Genomic DNA, 19,972 nt, shown 5'->3' with positions numbered 1-19,972 from the left:
AAAAAAAAGGGAGGTCATTCTCCTCGCTATTGACATTTCCTTGTTGAAAGCATACTGTGGAGCTTGTAATTTATGATATTTACTGAAATGCCTAATGAAAGGATGAGAAACATTTCACGGCTATTGTCTTGCTAGTTGAGAAAAATGCCATATGGCATGCTTTATGTATTTATTTACACATTTTGTTTAATATCTAGTTTCCAGCTGTGTTGCAGCATTGGTTTTATAAAATAAAATAAAATGCATTTGCTAATGTGAACACTTTCTGTCAACAGATCTATTAAATAATTATTTTATGATCCACATTCTTCGAAAAAGGAGCTCTTGGAATGGAAAGAGCAATAAGAAGGGACTAATAACAGTAACTGCATATATAATTTTCTTTTCAACTACTAGGTAATATTTTTCGTAGAATAAGTTGTGGTGCACCACTTTAATTACATAGACATTAAGATGTGATTATACATTTCCTTTATCTGCATTGTTGACTTTATTGTAATATTTTTTTTTGCTTGAGCTATGTCATGTTTAAATATAAGTTAATACTTCTGCTGCTGCTGTCTGCCAGGCATAGTGCTACTAAATTTCACTTTGTATTACTCTGTTAAGCTAGTTTTACTACTGATTTACTTTTCTTGTTGCTGCACATTGGCTCATATTAGTTGTAATGTTGCATTGCTTGGTAATTTAGATTTACTGTAGCTTGCTTTGCAATTTTCCATTTTTTTTGCATTGCTGTTTGTGTTAATTTGTTACGTGCTGCTGCATTGCCTCGTCCCTTGGCATATATATATCTGAGCTCAGTAGATTTAAGTTAGCTTAAGAGGGGGTAGACTATATGAGAAACTAACTATGATGAATTTATCAGAAATGCATTGAGAAGCTATCAGAAAATGGTTTGGCAAAAAAAAGGATACTGTACAATGGAGAAAAACTATTTTTGACAGAGGATGTGAACAGAATACAGAAAGCAGGCTTAGATAGGACTTTTGGGAATAATGATGAACGAAGGGAGATCTCCATGCAAAATACTGCAGTAAAACAAACCCTGTCCTTTCCTTTTGTGTCATCCCTCTATATGTTTGTGTACCCTTGTGTATTTGTGTTTTTCCTGTCTTTATGTGTTTAGCTGATGAGAGCTATGTTGTAGACATTTTCTAATACTCTGTTATTTACTTTGTAAAGATGTTTAGACATTATTTATACTGTTTGGTTGCTCACATGTGAAGGTGATGTTTCAAACGTTCTTCTGATCTTTTATGTATTTACTTATGTCATAATTCCTATAACACTGATGTATATGTTTATTTCTATTCTGTTGTAAAGCCTGTACTACAAATGTTATCTGTATTGTTATGTTCTTTAATGATGTATTTTGTACCTTTGTAATTGTATTCTCATATTATAATATTGTAATTGACACCAGTTCATCAAATTAAGTGACGTGTAAGCATTCATTTCACTGCACACATTTCTGTTGGTCATAGTAATGCACAATATGTAAGAAGTTGGGACTGTTAGTGTTTGCACGTGTGTTACTAATTCAGCAAGGGACTGGATAACAGCATTGCTGGTTCTAAGGACAATACCAAAAACTTCGTGAGTGTACAAGTGGTGGTTTATGGACTTGCTATATTGTCTGCAAGACTTCTAAGGACAATTCGAAAAACTTTGTGCGTGCACAAGTGGTGGTTTATGGACTTGCTATCTTCTCTGCAAGACTCTTCGATGGTGATTGTGCACCTGCACAGTCGCAGCAGTTGGCTGGTGACCATCATCTCTACAAGGACTACAGTGGGTCTACACCTTTGATGACCCACCAATACCACAATCTCTACCAGGACTACAGTGGGTCTGCTCTGTGATAACCTACCTACTAATATTCTTCAAAAGTTCGAATGACTCTGCTGTGGGTTTGCTCTGTTGTGGCCCATTACCTGTCAGCATGTCAAGAGTCAGCACTGTCTTTCTGTTGGAAGGGCAACACTACTTCTTCAAGACTGCATGGACATCCATTACTTCCGTGTGCATTGTCTTTTACTGCTCAGACTTTGATAAAAGAAACGGCAGTTTTACTGTGGTGAATGATCAGGACTGTCTTTATGGACTGTGAGAAAATTTTAGCTTTTGACCACCATTGTATTAATAAGTGTGTGCATTTGATATCTTAGTTATTGTAATTATGAAAAATTTTATCAAATCATTATTGGCCACTTGCCAAAACAATTTGTAAAATTTTTTGTGGGGAGCATGGGGGCTATGTAAGTAGGCTGTTTATATTTTCTTATTGGCAACTATGTAAGTAGGCTATTTATATTTTATTATTGGCAACGTTACGTAGCGCTCTGTATGAAAATCACTGGCTGTGCTGTGTGCAGTCTGTGGCTAGTTTGCATTGTTGTCTGCCATTGTAGTGTTGGGCAGCGGCAGCTGGATGTGAACAGCGCATAGCGTTGCGCAGTTGGAGGTGAGCCGCCAGCAGTGGTGGATGTGAGGAGAGAGATGGCGGAGTTTTGTAATTTGTCATGAACTGCTATATATATTATGACTGTTAAGGTAAATACATTGTTTGTTCTCTATTAACATCTTTCAACTGCTAACCATCCCTATCAGTAGTTAGTGCCTTCCATAGTTTGAATCTGTTATTTAGCTGGCAGTAGTGGCGCTCGCTGTGTTGCAGTAGTTCGAGTAACGGAGATTTTTGGTGAGGTAAGTGATTTGTGAAAGGTATAGATTAATGTTAGTCAGGGCCATTCTTTTGCAGGGATTTTTGAAAGTCAGATTGCGTTGCGCTAAAAATATTGTGTGTCAGTTTAAGCACAGTCTTGTATAAATTTTTCTAAGGGGACGTTTCATAGCTTTACCTGCATTCAAAGGAATAAGGTTGTAACCTCCAAACAGTTTACTTCCGTAACCTTGGAATAATGATATGACTAATCTCTCAATAGAAATGTGACTCATATAAATAACCTTTCAAAAATTAACTGACTATGAACCTAAACTGGTAAATCTGGACGTCAACAATGCTCCGTCATGGCCTGAAAAATCATTCTGAATAAACTAAAAATTCTTACCTGAATGAAGTCGCCGGATAACACGTATGTATCTGCTCCTATAAGAAATTTTTCTGGCACAGCTCAGTGCAATGCTGGCTGCTATATTTGTTATGTATAAAAAGAAACAACTGATTTATCTGTATGATAATAGGGATGACCATGGATAGGAGAAATTAGTAAAATCTTTAAATTCAAATGAATGATTGTCAAAAGTTATCTTTATAAGAAAGATTATTATTAAAAGAGTTTTAAAAACATTTACATGAGACTTGATATAACAATAGTACAAAATCAGTTGTTACAAATTACATATGCGAGTGGCTGCTTTTACCTTATACTACATCACTCTCCACGACCGGCCCAACCTCCCGACTGCTCCTGTTCACTACTACTACTACTAACACAGCTGCTACTGCAGCCCACACTGCTCTCTGGCCTGTGATTCTATTGTTGCTTACATATCGCAGGCAGCATGTGAGCAATCCATTGAAGTTATATCTGCTCAAGTGCGCAAGCAATAATTTCCTTAATCATGGACCTCTTACATAACACTCCACTGGGGGGTAAAAATTTGGCAGGGATGATGAGTCAATTGGACTTGCCATGAACAACAAATTTTTCTATAACCTATTTAGTTTACTGAGTCTACAGTCACAGAGTATGCATATATATATATATATATATATATATATATATATATATATATATATATATATATATATATATATATATATATATGCATACTCAATGAGGAGAGAACATATTAAGAAACGAAATAAAGCGCACATGCTCTGTATAAGTTTTTTCAGTTTACAAGAATTTAAATACATTGAGAAATGAAATAAAGTGCACACGCACTCTAAAAGTCTGTAGCATTTTTATGAGAACTGAACACATTGCGAAATGAAATAAAGTGAACACGCGCTGTATAAGTCTTTAGCATTTTACGAGAATTAAACACATTGAGAAATGAAATAAAGTGCACACGCGCTGTAAAAGTCTTTAGCATTTTTATGAGAACTGATCATATTAACAAACGAAATGAAGTGCACACACACTATATAAGTCTTTAGTGTTTTCATAAGAACTGATAACATTAAGAAATAAAGTGCACACACACTGTATAAATTTTTTGCAGTTTACAAGAATTTAATTACTTTGAGAAATGAAATAAAGTGCACACAAACTGTAAAAGTCTTTAGTGTTTTATAAGAACTGAACACACTGAGAAATGAAACAAAGTGCACAAGCACTGTAAAAGTCTTCAGCATTTTTACAAGAATTAAACATATTAAGAAGTGAGATAAAGTGCACACACACTGCAAAAGTCTTTACCATGTTTAGGAGAACTGATCATATTAACAAATGAAATGAAGTGCACACACAGTGTAAAAGTCTCTAGCATTTTTATGAGAACTAGGAAAGGGATGGGAAGGATAGCATCAGAGTTGTAGCACAGTGGGTTGCACATAGTTGCACAAAAAGTCCATATCTTTCTACAGAAGCACAACACCAAGTGAGACAATCTGAAGTACTCTTCCCTGAAGTATTTATCAGTGTAGCCAAGACACTGAAATGTTGTATTAATATTGTATGTTATCATTTTGTAGTACATTAGGTACACCAAACAGTAGGTCCATAATAATATCTCCATCGTTCAAGGTGGTGAACAGCTTGATATGTCAACACCACATTCTTGTAGAATCCATAATCTTACATCAACGTAGAATTAGTGCAAAAACCAAACAGAGTGCTCATCATCATGAGAATGGACAGGGCATACGGATATGGCAGTAACTGGTGGTAATTAGGTCAGAAGGTGAAGGATACATTTGGTCTTATGCTAGTCATCTTTCAGAATTACACTAGTGTATCATCCGATTTGAATAATTATTGGCAATCATTGGCTAGTTACACAGCATTTATGGAGTATGTATGGAGTATTACAGAACATTATTCATAAGTCGTCTCATTACAGTAATTATTGGCATAGCATTTATGGAATATTACAAAACATTATTCAAAAGTCATCTCATTACAGTTATTATTGGCAGTCATTGGCTAGTTACAAACCATTTATGTAGTATGTATGGGGTATTACAAAACACTATTTACAACTCATCTCATTGCAGTAATTATTAGCACTCATTGGCCAGTTACAAAGCATTTATGCAGTTTTACAAAACATTATGCAGTATTATTCACAATTCATCATTCAAAACAGGAATTATTGCGTATAGCAACTAGCTGCTAGTGACTATATTGGTATCATGCAATACATAACATACTTAAAATGTAAGACGTTGCAACTAGTACTCAAGGTGTTGAGTCCAACAATACATAGACATAATGGAATCAATACATCAGAAAAATTTGCATTATATTTAGGACTAGAAATATATCTTAAACTGGTAGCAGTATTTAGTTGTATTTAGTTGTTAGTTGTATACTGGTAACAGTTCAGACTAGTAATAAATCTTTTTTTTTTGCTAGCAATTCATTGCAGTGGCATCAATAGTCAACTGCTAGGGCATGAAAATACTTACTTTTGACTTATTGCTGGAAGTAATGATTATTAAAATCATTCATCATGAGTCAGCTGTAGCAATGTTATCAAACAAGTACAGTATATGTGATCACATTCATGAATGAGAGAGACAACTGGGTAAAAAATAAATACAAATACTAGAACAAGTTTAATACCTAAGTGCTTGTAGCATACAACGACATATTTCAGAAATAATATTAATATCATGAAAAGCTTCTCCTGGAAAAAATACAAAGTGGATTATTGAGCTGAAAGAAGAAATGTATTCATATTATGCTGAAAAGTAGTAAAATTCGAATTAACAGGTAATGAAATGTGTACTTAATATGCATGTACTCTAGCTGTCTTTTCCAGAACATTCAGTCACTATACTATGCAACATATGAGATACTGTCAAAAAGAACTGCAACAAATACTTAAATGACTACATAGCATCTCTTAACTAATAGAAAATATATAAAATTCATCATAATCATTATCTGCAAAGAAAAACTTTATTACTCATATTACCATATTCTTCATATAAGTATTCATCATCATTTATTATCATCTGCAAAAAATAGACACTTCATTATTCATATTACGATTTTCTTCATACAACTATTCATTATCATTCATTATTTCATATATTATAGAGTTTCTTACTTCTAGCATATTTCATCACTAAAATTAACATGTGTAGTTTTGTCTGATAGTGTGCCACAATCGCCTCATATTCTGAAAGAAAAATAATTAGTCAAGCTGCTATCATACAGCATGTACAGTATATTCTTGTTAATGCTTGTTAATTCCGATCCATTTACCTTCCATGACAAAGTATTACATCTTCTTTCATTCATTCCGATCGTGAAATTTTCCATTTCATAGTAAACCACTGTGGTTGTTTAATTTATTTATTTTACATGGTATTGCTTTCTGAAAACGATGAATATGGATTAATATCTTGCATTTAAATCATATGCCCATTAAATGAAAACTTGTTTCTAGTGATATAACTAACCATACAGCATAGCATAACAGAAAATGTATAAGGTCAAAACCATAGACAATTTTCAAGTGCAAAAATGTACACACAGTATCATAATGTAGTAGCAAAAAAAAATGTAGAATAGTCAAGATATTGGGATAACATAAGGCAACGTGTTTGTTATAGCTGAAAGATTTCATAGTGCATACAGAGAAAATTCTACTTTCGATAGGAAAACCATCATATATACAATAAAAAAATGTGCACAGTCTGAGGTATAACCTTACCTTCCCAGGTACTTGCCAAGAAAAAATATAACCATCATCAATAAGTGGTCATATAAATATCTGGAAATGGCGTTACAGTGTGATAATTCATAAAATACGTTTATTCAATAAAGGGTTTAATATTGTAAATATGGTGATTGCCCTTGGTTATTCTGGTTCTCAAAGACACTGAATATGTGGTCATATAAATATCTGGAAATGGCATTACAGTGTGATAATTCATAAAATACGTTTATTCAATAAAGGGTTTAATATTGTAAATATGGTGATTGCCCTTGGTTATTCTGGTTCTCAAAGTTTCGACGTGTACTACACTGGGGTGAGGAACGCTGCGAATTCTACAGGGTGGTCCATTGATCGTGACCAAGCCAAATATCTCACGAAATAAGTGTCAAACGAAAAGACTAAAAAAGAACGAAACTTGTCTAGCTTGAAGGGGGAAACGAGATGGCTCTGTGTTTGGCCCGCTAGATGGCGCTCCCATAGGTCAAATGGATATCAACTGCGTTTTTTTTAAAATAGGAACCTCTATTTTTTATTACATATTCGTGTAGTAAGTAAAGAAACATGAATGTTTTAGTTGGACCACTTTCTTCGCTATGTGATAGATGGCGCTGTAATAGTCACAAACATATGGCACACAATTTTAGGCGAACAGTTGGCAACAGGTAGGTGTTTCAAATTAAAATACAGAACGTAAATACGTTTGAACATTTTATTTCGGTTGTTCCAGTGTGATACATGTACAGTCATGCTCAGAAGTATCCGAACGACCTGAATTGCATTTCTGCTGATTCGCATGCAACCCACATAACGCAGCTGTCTAGCAGGTCCTCTAATCGTTCCTAGGTACAGTCGTTTGACTATTGAAAATGGCTCCAATAAGTCACCACTAGAAAACTCGGCTCTGTATCGCAATAACTCAAGATGTAAAGTAATACCACGATACTACAAATATCAGGGAACACCCTATCACAGATAAGACTGTCCTTAAGGCTTGTAAGCTCACATTTCTTGCAATAAATGACATACCTGAAATGTTACCACTCTCATTACTATGTCAGATAGGTAATGCACGTAGTAAGTTCGTCGTATTCATGATTTCCTCTTCAAAGTAACATACCGTACTTGTTATTTAACACAAAATGACATTAAAATTTAGGTTATTCACGAGCAGCTAGTTGAGAATATATATGTGAACTTCAAATGACACGACAAACATTCTCGTTCTGCATTTGTATTCAAACCCAGGTCATGCAGACTAAGATGTCGTGACTGATGGAAACTGTCATTCCTGACTAGGCATACCGAGAGTCATATACCTCGATTTTAGACAGTATCAGTTAGCAAATATCAACTTTAAATTACATGACGTAAACATTTTTAACGAACGCGAATTCCTACCCAGCATTTATTGTCCCTGTTAACGAACTACGAGAGATGTTAAATATTGCTCCTTCACAAGTAACTTACTTGAAATGACGTGATGTAAAGCTTTGATTGGACAGGGATTCGAACCCAGAACCTAATGGGATTGTTATCGAAGCACAATCAACTGTGACATATCAGATTTTCTCGGCAGTAGCTAGATGTTTTAACTGAAATGACGGGACGAAACATTAATTTTTTCCTTCCCAAGACTCAAACCCAGAACCTATTGCTGTTATTTATTAGAGAAAACAAACATTAAATATGGGTTTGTTACATCAGCAGCGACATGTGAGCATGTCTGAACTAGAAATAATATGACGAAGAGTTCAACACTGACTGGGAATCGAACCCCACACATACCGTTGTTGACTACACACAAAGTGACGTCAGCTACAGAATTTTTCTCCACCAGCAGCTCGGAATAACATCCTTGAACTTAGAGTGATCTCGCAAATAGTTCTGTGTCTCACTGGGAGTAAAAAACGTCAGATATCGTTAGTGTTGACAATGAATGAAAATGCATTAAAAATCAAAATTATTATCCATCAGCAGATAGGTGTTCTCAGGCTAGAGCTTGATAATACATAATGAAAACTTTAGTGCCAGGCCAGCATTTGAACCCATTCACGTGCAATATGTGGAGATGTTGAGGAATCTGCAGTTTTGAACAAACAACAAATTGTAGTCGAGCTGTATTGTCACGAAGGGATCAAATTCCGTGTTAAGGGCGGTCTGAATTGCATTCCAAGTTCAGAACCAATTTTATCGCCATACAGAAGCGCAAATAAAAGATGGAATAAGGGTCCTATGACCCTACATAGCATTTGTTTCATCACTATAAACAAATAACTAGTATAAGAAAGGTTACTGGTGACAAGAGTTCCCACATTTCGCCACTCCTGACTTTGTTGTGGTGCAACGTAACGACTACTTGGTAGAGATCATGTTTAATGTGAATTTCAGACCACAATGCCATTATACCTTCTTCACTTGGCATAGCCACAAGAGAATAGAATCTGTCTCTCCCTATTAAAAATCATGGGCAGAAGTTGGAATCGAACCCAGACCATCATCATAGGAACATATGATCAATCCAACAGACCACCAAATCATCTGCTGTATGACTCATTTTTCTTTCATAACACCGTCGCGGCACACTCGATGAGAATTCTGACACACAGGCTCCCTGTAGTGGTTTGCAGCATGTTCAGTACATTCATTTACTTGGTTGACGAAATCGCCATGAACTAGATGCCTCGGCTACCCAGTACATACATTCGACTCTATTTTGTAATCACCGCAATAAAATCATGTAACTGCCACCCACACGGAACTGCCTACAGTGTAGGATTCAGAAATTTAAAGAGGAAGTGTTCCTTTTCATTTGAGCTACTCTATTGTGCTATCTGTTTGTTGAAAACATCGTGCAGTGCAAAAGAAAAGCTGTAACTGTCTGTCTCTCAGGAGTCTATATCTGGCCATATGCATTATCTCACAGCACTGTGGAATGCGGATGTTCTGGAGGAACTATTGTTGACTTCTGGAGGTGCTGTAGCTAGATGACAGCTAATAGCGTCACGGTAAGTTTCATGCACTATAGATAAAATGCTGCTACATTTTTTACAACGCAATTCTGCTGTCTGCTGAAGTTACCAATTTAATGGAACTTTGAACATAATTACCTTCACTTCTCAACACAAAATAGCCGCATGTGGAAAAAGGGCTAACTTCTGCGACATTTTGTTCTTATCAGGTTTAATAGATGGCCAGGCAGCAGATGCATCTCGAAGCTTTTGTATTATGTATGGGGAGAGTGCATCATGCCAAAATAGCCGGAAAAGTATTTTCTACATTAGCTGTCATGTGGTAGTGGCATTTTATTCTTCTTCAAACCTTGTTTGACTGCTTTAACTCAGAACAAGTTTTCTACAAGTATGTAAACAATAAACTGCATGTGCAATGTCAGACTGTTATAGATCACATAAGAGAATTCGCATATATCGTTGATGATTAATTTCTCTCTCATGTACATTATTGTTTCTACAACACTAAAAGAATACTCAACAGGTATGCAAATGTGGCATTTCATAAATAAAGTTATGTATCCCTAGAGACCCAAAATATGCTTGTCAGCAGCGGAATGTGGCGTTACCTGTTGTGCAACATTGTAAGTTTTTCACCATTGCACTATGAGCTGAAAGTATTTTCTTGCGATTTCCTTATCCATGTTTGATCAGACTGCTTGTAGCTCTTTCACAGAAGGGATAAAATCGTTACGTGCAGCGAGACTGGAACCGCGAACTATAACAGACGCTTTTTCAGAGGTCAGCACGTCACCACAGAGCTAGTGCTAGTGAAGAGGTATGTGCTGCGCGTTTCTCTTACAAGGCCAAAGAGTCTAGAAATCGTAAACCGCTATTTAAAGGACGAGTTGAGTTGCGATTTACACATGCAACGACTTTCCTGGGCTGAAAACAGTAAATTTACAATCTTTTGTTACACCTGAAGCGATAATAACTCAGATTATTCAATGGAAATGACAGGAAAATCAAGTGAACTTTGAGGCTTAATTCTGTGCACACCAGGAAGTAACTCGTCGACCACAGAGTTGCCAAATATACCTCGCATTGTTGCCAAATCTCAGTTACAGTACTAGCAGGAAGAAGACGAACCGATGTGATCCTACAACGGGCTGTGAAGTGACCACAGCTGGCCTTTCAAAGACGCGGCTGCGACGGCCTGGAATACGTAATGCGTCTGATTCGCCTTTCTGTAACCAGGTTTAGGGACTGGAGCGTAGTTACTAATAATACTCGGAACTGACTGCAAACTAAGCATTATAAATCAGTACCTCTCATAGCTGTTTTTATATTTCTTTCGTAACTGTACTCAAACCTAAGAAACTCATTCATGGACGTTTTCGTGCCTCGCCGATTGTCGAACACACCAAACAAATAAAAATAAAAAAAGAATGTGTGTGTGTGTGTGAGAGAGAGAGAGAGAGAGAGAGAGAGAGAGAGAGAGAGAAAGAAAGAAAGAAAGATAAAGAAGAATGAGAGAGAGGGTAAAAAATTGTTGTAAAGAAATTGAATACCGGTATGTGAAGAAATCTTTCATTAAAATAACATGTTCCACATCATTACGAAGTGTCGTATTCATGATCTATGGAGCAAGTATTAATCCATTCGAATCTAATCAATCATATTGCTGACTAGCTGTGAAGTGTCATGAATTACAGAAATTTTCGCCAATATCAGTAACCAAATCTAAACTTGAAAATAAAAGACGACAGTTTTTGTAATAAACCGGGACTCCTATCAAGACCCTTTCATCCCTGTTAACTAACCACGAAAGATGTCTGAAACACCTCCATTCAGAAGTAACAAAGTGTGTATGCATTTATAGCTGAAGTGCATGATGTGAAATTCTGTGACAGAGGTACGAATCCAACACATAATCGGATTGTTAACTAAGTAAAATCAAATGTTAAGTATCGGTTTTTCTTACCAGCTGCTAGGTGTTTGAATCTAAAATAAGAATACAAATTTTTGTGCCTGAGTGACATTCGAACCACACTCCTATCGTTCTTCTTTATCGTCCACGAATGTAGCTTAAGTATCAGTTGCTTACTCACCAACAGTAAGATGTGTGCATGTTTGACCAGAAATTGTTGGCAACACATGAACATACATTAGAAATACACGTTCATTTTCACTAGCAGGTCGGTGTGCACGTGATAGGGCTTGAAACGATATTATGAATATTTTTGTACTGGATCAGGAATCGGACCCACATACTTACCTTTGGAGGTGACCTAGAGAAGATTGCAGTCTTGGAAAAAGGAACGGAATGATTGAACTATTCTGTTCCGAGAGACTCAGATCATCGAAAGAGGAGATACGAATTCGAATCATAGCCCAGCACCAAATTTTTCAACGTCTCTAGTTCAATCAAGTACAAGTAAAATAAGAGCCCTGTTCCTTTAAATGGCTATCGGTTCATCAAATAAAATAAGATTTTGTGATGTAAGTAAGTTTACTGGCGACAGTATTTCTATTTACAGTGACCTCCAGCTACGTCATTTCCCAAAGCAAACCGGCTCTGTCCAGTTGGGAATGTTGGTGATGTTTAATGCGGATTCTGGATTATAACGTCTTTCTCTTGAGGTTACCAGAGGTAAAGTAAATCTGTCTGTGCCTCTTAAAAGTAAATTCTTGTACCCAGGCATTGCACTTGTGATAGTTCGTTCCAGCAGACCACATTTCCCAGCCCCAGGAGTGTGCTGTAATGGATGATGTGCATAGCTTACAAAATGAGTCACGGTAGAAAAAATGCGAGGCTATTAAATGGTTAAGTAGAAGGAAGCTTCTGACGCGAAGCTTATGCTATTCTCACATCAGCACTATGTAAAGACTCTTCTAGGCATTGTAGCCTTGATGTGAAGCCATTTTGAAATTTTCACTAATTCAGGAAATATCTTAGCTCGAGAAAATCCACTGTGAAGTGTGAAGTTACCGGATAATTCAATTATCACCATACTTATTACTATCATTTTCTTCATACTGCTGCTGGAACACATGTGCTTGAAGATCATTTAATGCCTTTTGGTCATGATGGAAGTAGTTTCCCAAGAACAGGTTTTTTCCCTGTCTACGGAATCCTTTTCATGTTATTATCAAACATAATCAATTACTCGTAGATTACATTAAAACTAAAGTAATTGATGAAGACGTTACTTGATAACAAAAACGCGCTGCCTTTCTTCATTTACTTGCGGCTAGAAATGGCTGTCGAATACTGTCAAACCAAAAGCCAAGGGATCTTACTGCCTTCCGAAATACGTCGCTGTTAGTTCTTCCATATGATTTGGTCGACGTGACCTGTTTCAAGTTGAGTATGACCGAGAATGTTTTAGAAAATCAGTTGTATTCCTTTGCAATAAATATAAAGATTTTCATTCTAAGCTATCCAAGTTCAAAATTGTCGGAATATTAGTTCAAATTTAATATTCACTGCTATAATGTAGGAAAGTATTTCACAGTTGCAAAACCCGCATCCGACTCATTGTGCTTACACTTAGTCGCTGACCATAAATTCTAGCTCTGACACCAGTTTAAGTAACCTAATGTAGCGAAGACTGTTTCCCAGTAAACTTTCTCATCGGAAAATATGCAATTCACTCATTGCGCTCCATTAGTACACTGTATCAGTAACTTCTGTGTGTATGCAATGCATACGGATTGTAGAATTCAGGGGTGCTCTCTCTTCCACTTCTGTATACAATATGACTGACCTAAACGGGCCCTTTATCATTACAGGCCCTGGGCGGTGCAACATCATACTGACAACAGTAATGTGCTTATACTGACCGCCTCAGTGTTCGTTTTACCTGATTCTGTAATCATTTAAATAAAACAACATGACCTTCCAGTGGGAGACATTACGTCCCCCTTTTCCTCGTGTGAATTTCGTCAGCAAGCTTTTTGCCTTCCAACCAGCGCAATGCGGCAGAGTACGACCGGTAAACAATTCACAAACCACGATCTAGTGCCGTTAAGATTTCTTTAAACAGTGGAGTAGCTGAGGGAATTTAGTTTCTTCTTAAATCGTCTTATGCAGCGACGTTCACAGATATCTCAAATAGGAAAAGCTCTTTCTCCAGGTACGAAGGTTGTAAAACAAACTTCCCACAGTTTGTGTAAGGTTGACCTTTTCGTCTGATAGCACTGCTAAATATTCAAAATGATTATCAACCTGAGTTCATCCACAAACTGAGGCATATTTATAATATTGTAGCTAGACCAGTTGCGTCAAACGTTCAGGTGTGCAATCTTCCATCACGATTACAGTTTGCCACAAAATATATACAAATCAAACACTTACCTTGTTACTTTGTTACAAAAGATTATTTCAGTGCAATAAAAAGTCTTTGGAAATCAACTTTGCCAACCTATCACGAAAAGTAAGATAACACTTTGCACCTCGAAATCGATTGCATGTATGTGCAGTCTTGTGATCATACCAGTAGAATTTCATTAATTGCACGAGAATAGAAGAAAATGTTGGTGCAAACGGAAGCTGTAAGAAACACAGTTGTCTAATTATTTTGTACCTCGTAATAATCAATTCATTTGAAAATTCAGAAGAGAATAAACTAAAAATTATGCCCATTAAGACAGAAACTAAAGTGCAGATTCAGGCACTGTGCAGATCTGCATTTTTTCATTTTCAGATCTATACAAATAATTTACCTACATTACAAAATTTTATTTTATTTGATGAACCGATAGCCATTTAAAAGAACAGAGTATTCAATTTCTTTACAACAATTTCTCTCTCTCATTCTTCTTTATCTTTATTACTCTCTCTCTCTCTCTCTCTCTCTCTCTTTCTCTCTCTCTCTCTCTCTCTCTCACACACACACACACACACACACATATATATATATTCTTTTTTTTATTATTTGTTTGGTGTGCTCGACTATCGGCGAGGCACAAAAACGTCCATGAATGAGTTTCTTAGGTTTGAGAACAGTTACGAAAGAAATATAAAAACAACTATGAGAGTTACTGATTTATAATGCTTAGTTTGCAGTCAGTTCCGAGTATTATTAGTAACTACGCTCCAGTCCCTAAACCTGGTTACAGAAATGCGAATCAGACGCATTACGTATTCCAGGCTGTTGCAGCCGTGTATTTGAAAGGCCAGCTGTGGTCACTTCACAGCCCGCTGTAGGATCACATTGGTTCGTCTTCTTCCTCCTAGTACTGTAACGGAGATTTGGCAACAAGGCAAGGTATATTTGGCAACTCTGTGGTCGACGAGTTACTTCCTGGTGTGCACGGAATTAAGCCTCAAAGTTCACTTGATTTTTCCTGTCATTTCCATTGAATAATCTGAGTTATTATCGCTTCAGGTGTAACAAAAGATTGTAAATTTACTGTTTTCAGCCCAGGAAAGTCGTTGCATGTGTAAATCGCAACTAAACTCGCCCTTTAAATAGCGGTTTACGATTTCTAGACTCTATTGGCCTTGTAAGAGAAACGCGCAACACATACCTCTTCACTAGCACTAGCTCTGTGGTGACGTGCTGACCTCTGAAAAAGCGTCTGTTATGGTTCGCTGTTCCAGTCTCGCTGCACGTAACGTTTTTATCCCTTCTGTGAAAGAGCTACAAGCAGTCTGATCAAACATGGATAAGGAAATCGCAAGAAAATACTTTCAGCTCATAGTGCAATGGTGAAAAACTTACAATGTTGCACAACAGGTAACGCCACATTCCGCTGCTGACAAGCAGATTTAGGGTCCCTAGGGATACATATCTTAATTTATGAAATGCCACATTTGCATACCTGTTGAGTATGACACAGCATACCATTTAAACACAGACCCAATCGAAATCTAAGTGAGTACTATTTTACTAATCCGTGCCGATAGAGGCACGCTTGTGTATAGATACTCAGTTTTATCAAAACAGACTTCCAACGTAAGGTTATTGTGGGAAGTTTTATTTCATTCCTTTAATACAGTGCACAATTTTCGTAAGGTTTCTTTTAGTGTTGTTAAAACATGAGAGAGAAATTAATCATCAACGATATATGCGAATTCTCTTATGTGATCTATAACAGTCGGACATTGCTCATGCAGTTTATTGATTACATACATGTAGAAAACTTGTTCTGAGTTAAAGCTGTCAAACAAGGGTTGAAGAAGAATAAAATGCCACTACCACATGACAGCTAATGTAGAAAATACTTTTCCGGCTATTTTGGCATGATGCACTCTCCCCATACATAATACACTCCTGGAAATTGAAATAAGAACACCGTGAATTCATTGTCCCAGGAAGGGGAAACTTTATTGACACATTCCTGGGGTCAGATACATCACATGATCACACTGACAGAACCACAGGCACATAGACACAGGCAACAGAGCATGCACAATGTCGGCACTAGTACAGTGTATATCCACCTTTCGCAGCAATGCAGGCTGCTATTCTCCCATGGAGACGATCGTAGAGATGCTGGATGTAGTCCTGTGGAACGGCTTGCCATGCCATTTCCACCTGGCGCCTCAGTTGGACCAGCGTTCGTGCTGGACGCGCAGACCGCGTGAGACGACGCTTCATCCAGTCTCAAACATGCTCAATGGGGGACAGATCCGGAGTTCTTGCTGGCCAGGGTAGTTGACTTACACCTTCTAGAGCACGTTGGGTGGCACGGGATACATGCGGACGTGCATTGTCCTGTTGGAACAGCAAGTTCCCTTGCCGGTCTAGGAATGGTAGAACGATGGGTTCGATGACGGTTTGGATGTACCGTGCACTATTCAGTGTCCCCTCGACGATCACCAGTGGTGTACGGCCAGTGTAGGAGATCGCTCCCCACACCATGATGCCGGGTGTTGGCCCTGTGTGCCTCGATCGTATGCAGTCCTGATTGTGGCGCTCACCTGCACGGCGCCAAACACGCATACGACCATCATTGGCACCAAGGCAGAAGCGACTCTCATCGCTGAAGACGACACGTCTCCATTCGTCCCTCCATTCACGCCTGTCGCGACACCACTGGAGGCGGGCTGCACGATGTTGGGGCGTGAGCGGAAGACGGCCTAACGGTGTGCGGGACCGTAGCCCAGCTTCATGGAGACGGTTGCGAATGGTCCTCGCCGATACCCCAGGAGCAACAGTGTCCGTAATTTGCTGGGAAGTGGCGGTGCGGTCCCCTACGGCACTGCGTAGGATCCTACGGTCTTGGCGTGCATCCTTGCGTCACTGCGGTCCGGTCCCAGGTCGACGGGCACGTGCACTTTCCGCCGACCACTGGCGACAACATCGATGTACTGTGGAGACCTCACGCCCCACGTGTTGAGCAATTCGGCGGTACGTCCACCCGGCCTCCCGCATGCCCACTATACGCCCTCGCTCAAAGTCCGTCAACTGCACATACGGTTCACGTCCACGCTGTCGCGGCATGCTACCAGTGTTAAAGACTGCGATGGAGCTCCGTATGCCACGGCAAACTGGCTGACACTGACGGCGGCGGTGCACAAATGCTGCGCAGCTAGCGCCATTCGACGGCCAACACCGCGGTTCCTGGTGTGTCCGCTGTGCCGTGCGTGTGATCATTGCTTGTACAGCCCTCTCGCAGTGTCCGGAGCAAGTATGGTGGGTCTGACACACCGGTGTCAATGTGTTCTTTTTTCCATTTCCAGGAGTGTACAAAAGCTTCGAGATGCATCTGCTGCCTGGCCATCTATTAAACCTGATAAGAACAAAATGTCGCAGAAGTTAGCCCTTTTTCCACATGCGGCTATTTTGTGTTGAGAAGTGAAGGTAATTACGTTCAAAGTTCCATTAAATTGGTAACTTCAGCAGACAGCAGAATTGCGTTGTAAAAAATGTAGCAGCATCTTATCTACAGTGCATGACACTTACCGTGATGCTACTAGCTGTCATCTAGCTACATCACCTCCAGAAGTCAACAATAGTTCCTCCAGAACTTCCGCATTCCACAGTGCTGTGAGATAATGCATATGGCCAGATATAGACTTCTGAGAGACGGACAGTTACAGCTTTTCTTTTGCACTGCACGACGTTTTCAACAAACAGATAGCTCAATAGAGTAGCTCAAATGGAAAGGAACACTTCCTCTTTACATTTCTGAATCCTACACTGTTGGCAGTTCTGTGTAGGTGGCAGTTACATGATTTTATTTCGGTGATTACAAAATAGAGTCGAATGTATGTACTGGGTAGCCGAGGCAGCTAGTTCATGGCGATTTCGTCAACCAAGTAAATGAATGTACTGAACATGCTGCAAACCACTACAGGGAGCCTGTGTGTCAGAATTCTCATCGAGTGTGCCGCGACGGTGTTATGAAAGAAAAATGAGTCATACAGCAGATGATTTGGTGGTCTGTTGGATTGATCATAGGTTCCTATGATGATGGTCTGGGTTCGATTCCAACTTCTGCCCATGATTTTTAATAGGGAGAGACAGATTCTATTCTCTTGTGGCTATGCCAAGTGAAGAAGGTATAATGGCATTGTGGTCTGAAATTCACATTAAACATGATCTCTACCAAGTAGTCGTTACGTTGCACCACAACAAAGTCAGGAGTGGCGAAATGTGGGAATTCTATCACCAGTAACCTTCCTTATACTAGTTATTTGTTTATAGTTATGAAACAAACGCTATGTAGGGTCATAGGACCCTTATTCCATCTTTTATTTGCGCTTCTGTATGTCGATAAAATTGGTTCTGAACTTGGAATGCAATTCACACCGCCCTTAACGCGGAATTTGATCCCTTCGTGACAATACAGCTCGACTACAATTTGTTGTTTGTTCAAAACTGCAGATTCCTCAACATCTCCACATATTGCACGTGAATGGGTTCAAATGCTAGCCCGGCACTAAAGTTTTCATTATGTATTATCAAGCTCTAGCCTCAGAACACCTATCTGCTGATGGATAATAATTTTGATTTTTAATGCATTTTCATTCATTGTCAACACTAACGATATCTGACGTTTTTTACTCCCAGTGAGACACAGAACTATTTGCGAGATCACTCTAAGTTCAAGGATGTTATTCCGAGCTGCTGGTGGAGAAAAATTCTGTAGCTGACGTTTCTTTTTGTGTTGTCAACAACGGTATGTGTGGGGTTCGATTCCCAGTCAGCACTGAACTTTTCGTCATATTATTTCTACTTCAGACATGCTCACATGTCGCTGCTGATGTATCAAACACATATTTAACGTTTGTTTTCTCTAATAAATAACAGCAATAGGTTCCGGGTTGGAGTCCTGGGAAGGAAAAAATTAATGTTTCGTCTCGTCATTTCAGTTAAAACATCTAGCTACTGCCGAGAAAATCCGATATGTCACAGTTGATTATGCTTCGATAACAATCCCATTAGGTTCTGGGTTCGAATCCCTGTCCAACACAAAGCTTTACATCACGTCATTTCAAGTAAGTTACTTGTGAAGAAGCAATATTTAACATCTCTCGTTGTTCGTTAACAGGGAAAATAGATGCTGGGTAGGAATTCGCGTCCGTTAAAAATGTTTACGTTAAGTAATTCAAAGTTGATATTTGCTAACTGATACTGTCTAAAATCGAGGTATATGACTCTCGGTATGCCTAGTCAGGAATGACAGTTTCCATCAGTCACGACATCTTAGTCTGCATGACCTGGGTTTGAATACAAATGCAGAACGAGAATGTTTGTCGTGTCATTTGAAGTTCATACATATTCTCAACTAGCTGCTCGTGAATAACCTAAATTTTAATGTCATTTTGTGTTAAATAACAAGTACGGTATGTTACTTTGAAGAGGAAATCATGAATACGACGAACTGACTACGTGCATTACCTATCTGACGTAGTAATGAGAGTGGTAACATTTCAGGTATGTCATTTATTGCAAGAAATGTGAGCTTACAAGCCTTAAGGACAGTCTTATCTGTGATAAGGCGTTCCCTGATACTTGTAATATCGTGGTATTACTTTACATTTTGAGTTATTGCGACACAGAACCGAGTTTCCTAGTGGTGACTTATTGGAGCCATTTTCAGGGTACAATCCAAAAATTTGAACATGTGACCTGCAATACAAAATGATAAGTGTGTCTGTAATTTTACATATCCTCCTTTACCAGATACTGCTCGTTTTACTT

The sequence above is a fragment of the Schistocerca cancellata genome, chromosome 1 (assembly GCF_023864275.1).
Source record: "Schistocerca cancellata isolate TAMUIC-IGC-003103 chromosome 1, iqSchCanc2.1, whole genome shotgun sequence".
NCBI lineage: Eukaryota > Metazoa > Arthropoda > Insecta > Orthoptera > Acrididae > Schistocerca > Schistocerca cancellata.
The sequence above is the reverse complement of the archived record's forward strand: the minus strand, read 5'-3'. Positions refer to the sequence as shown.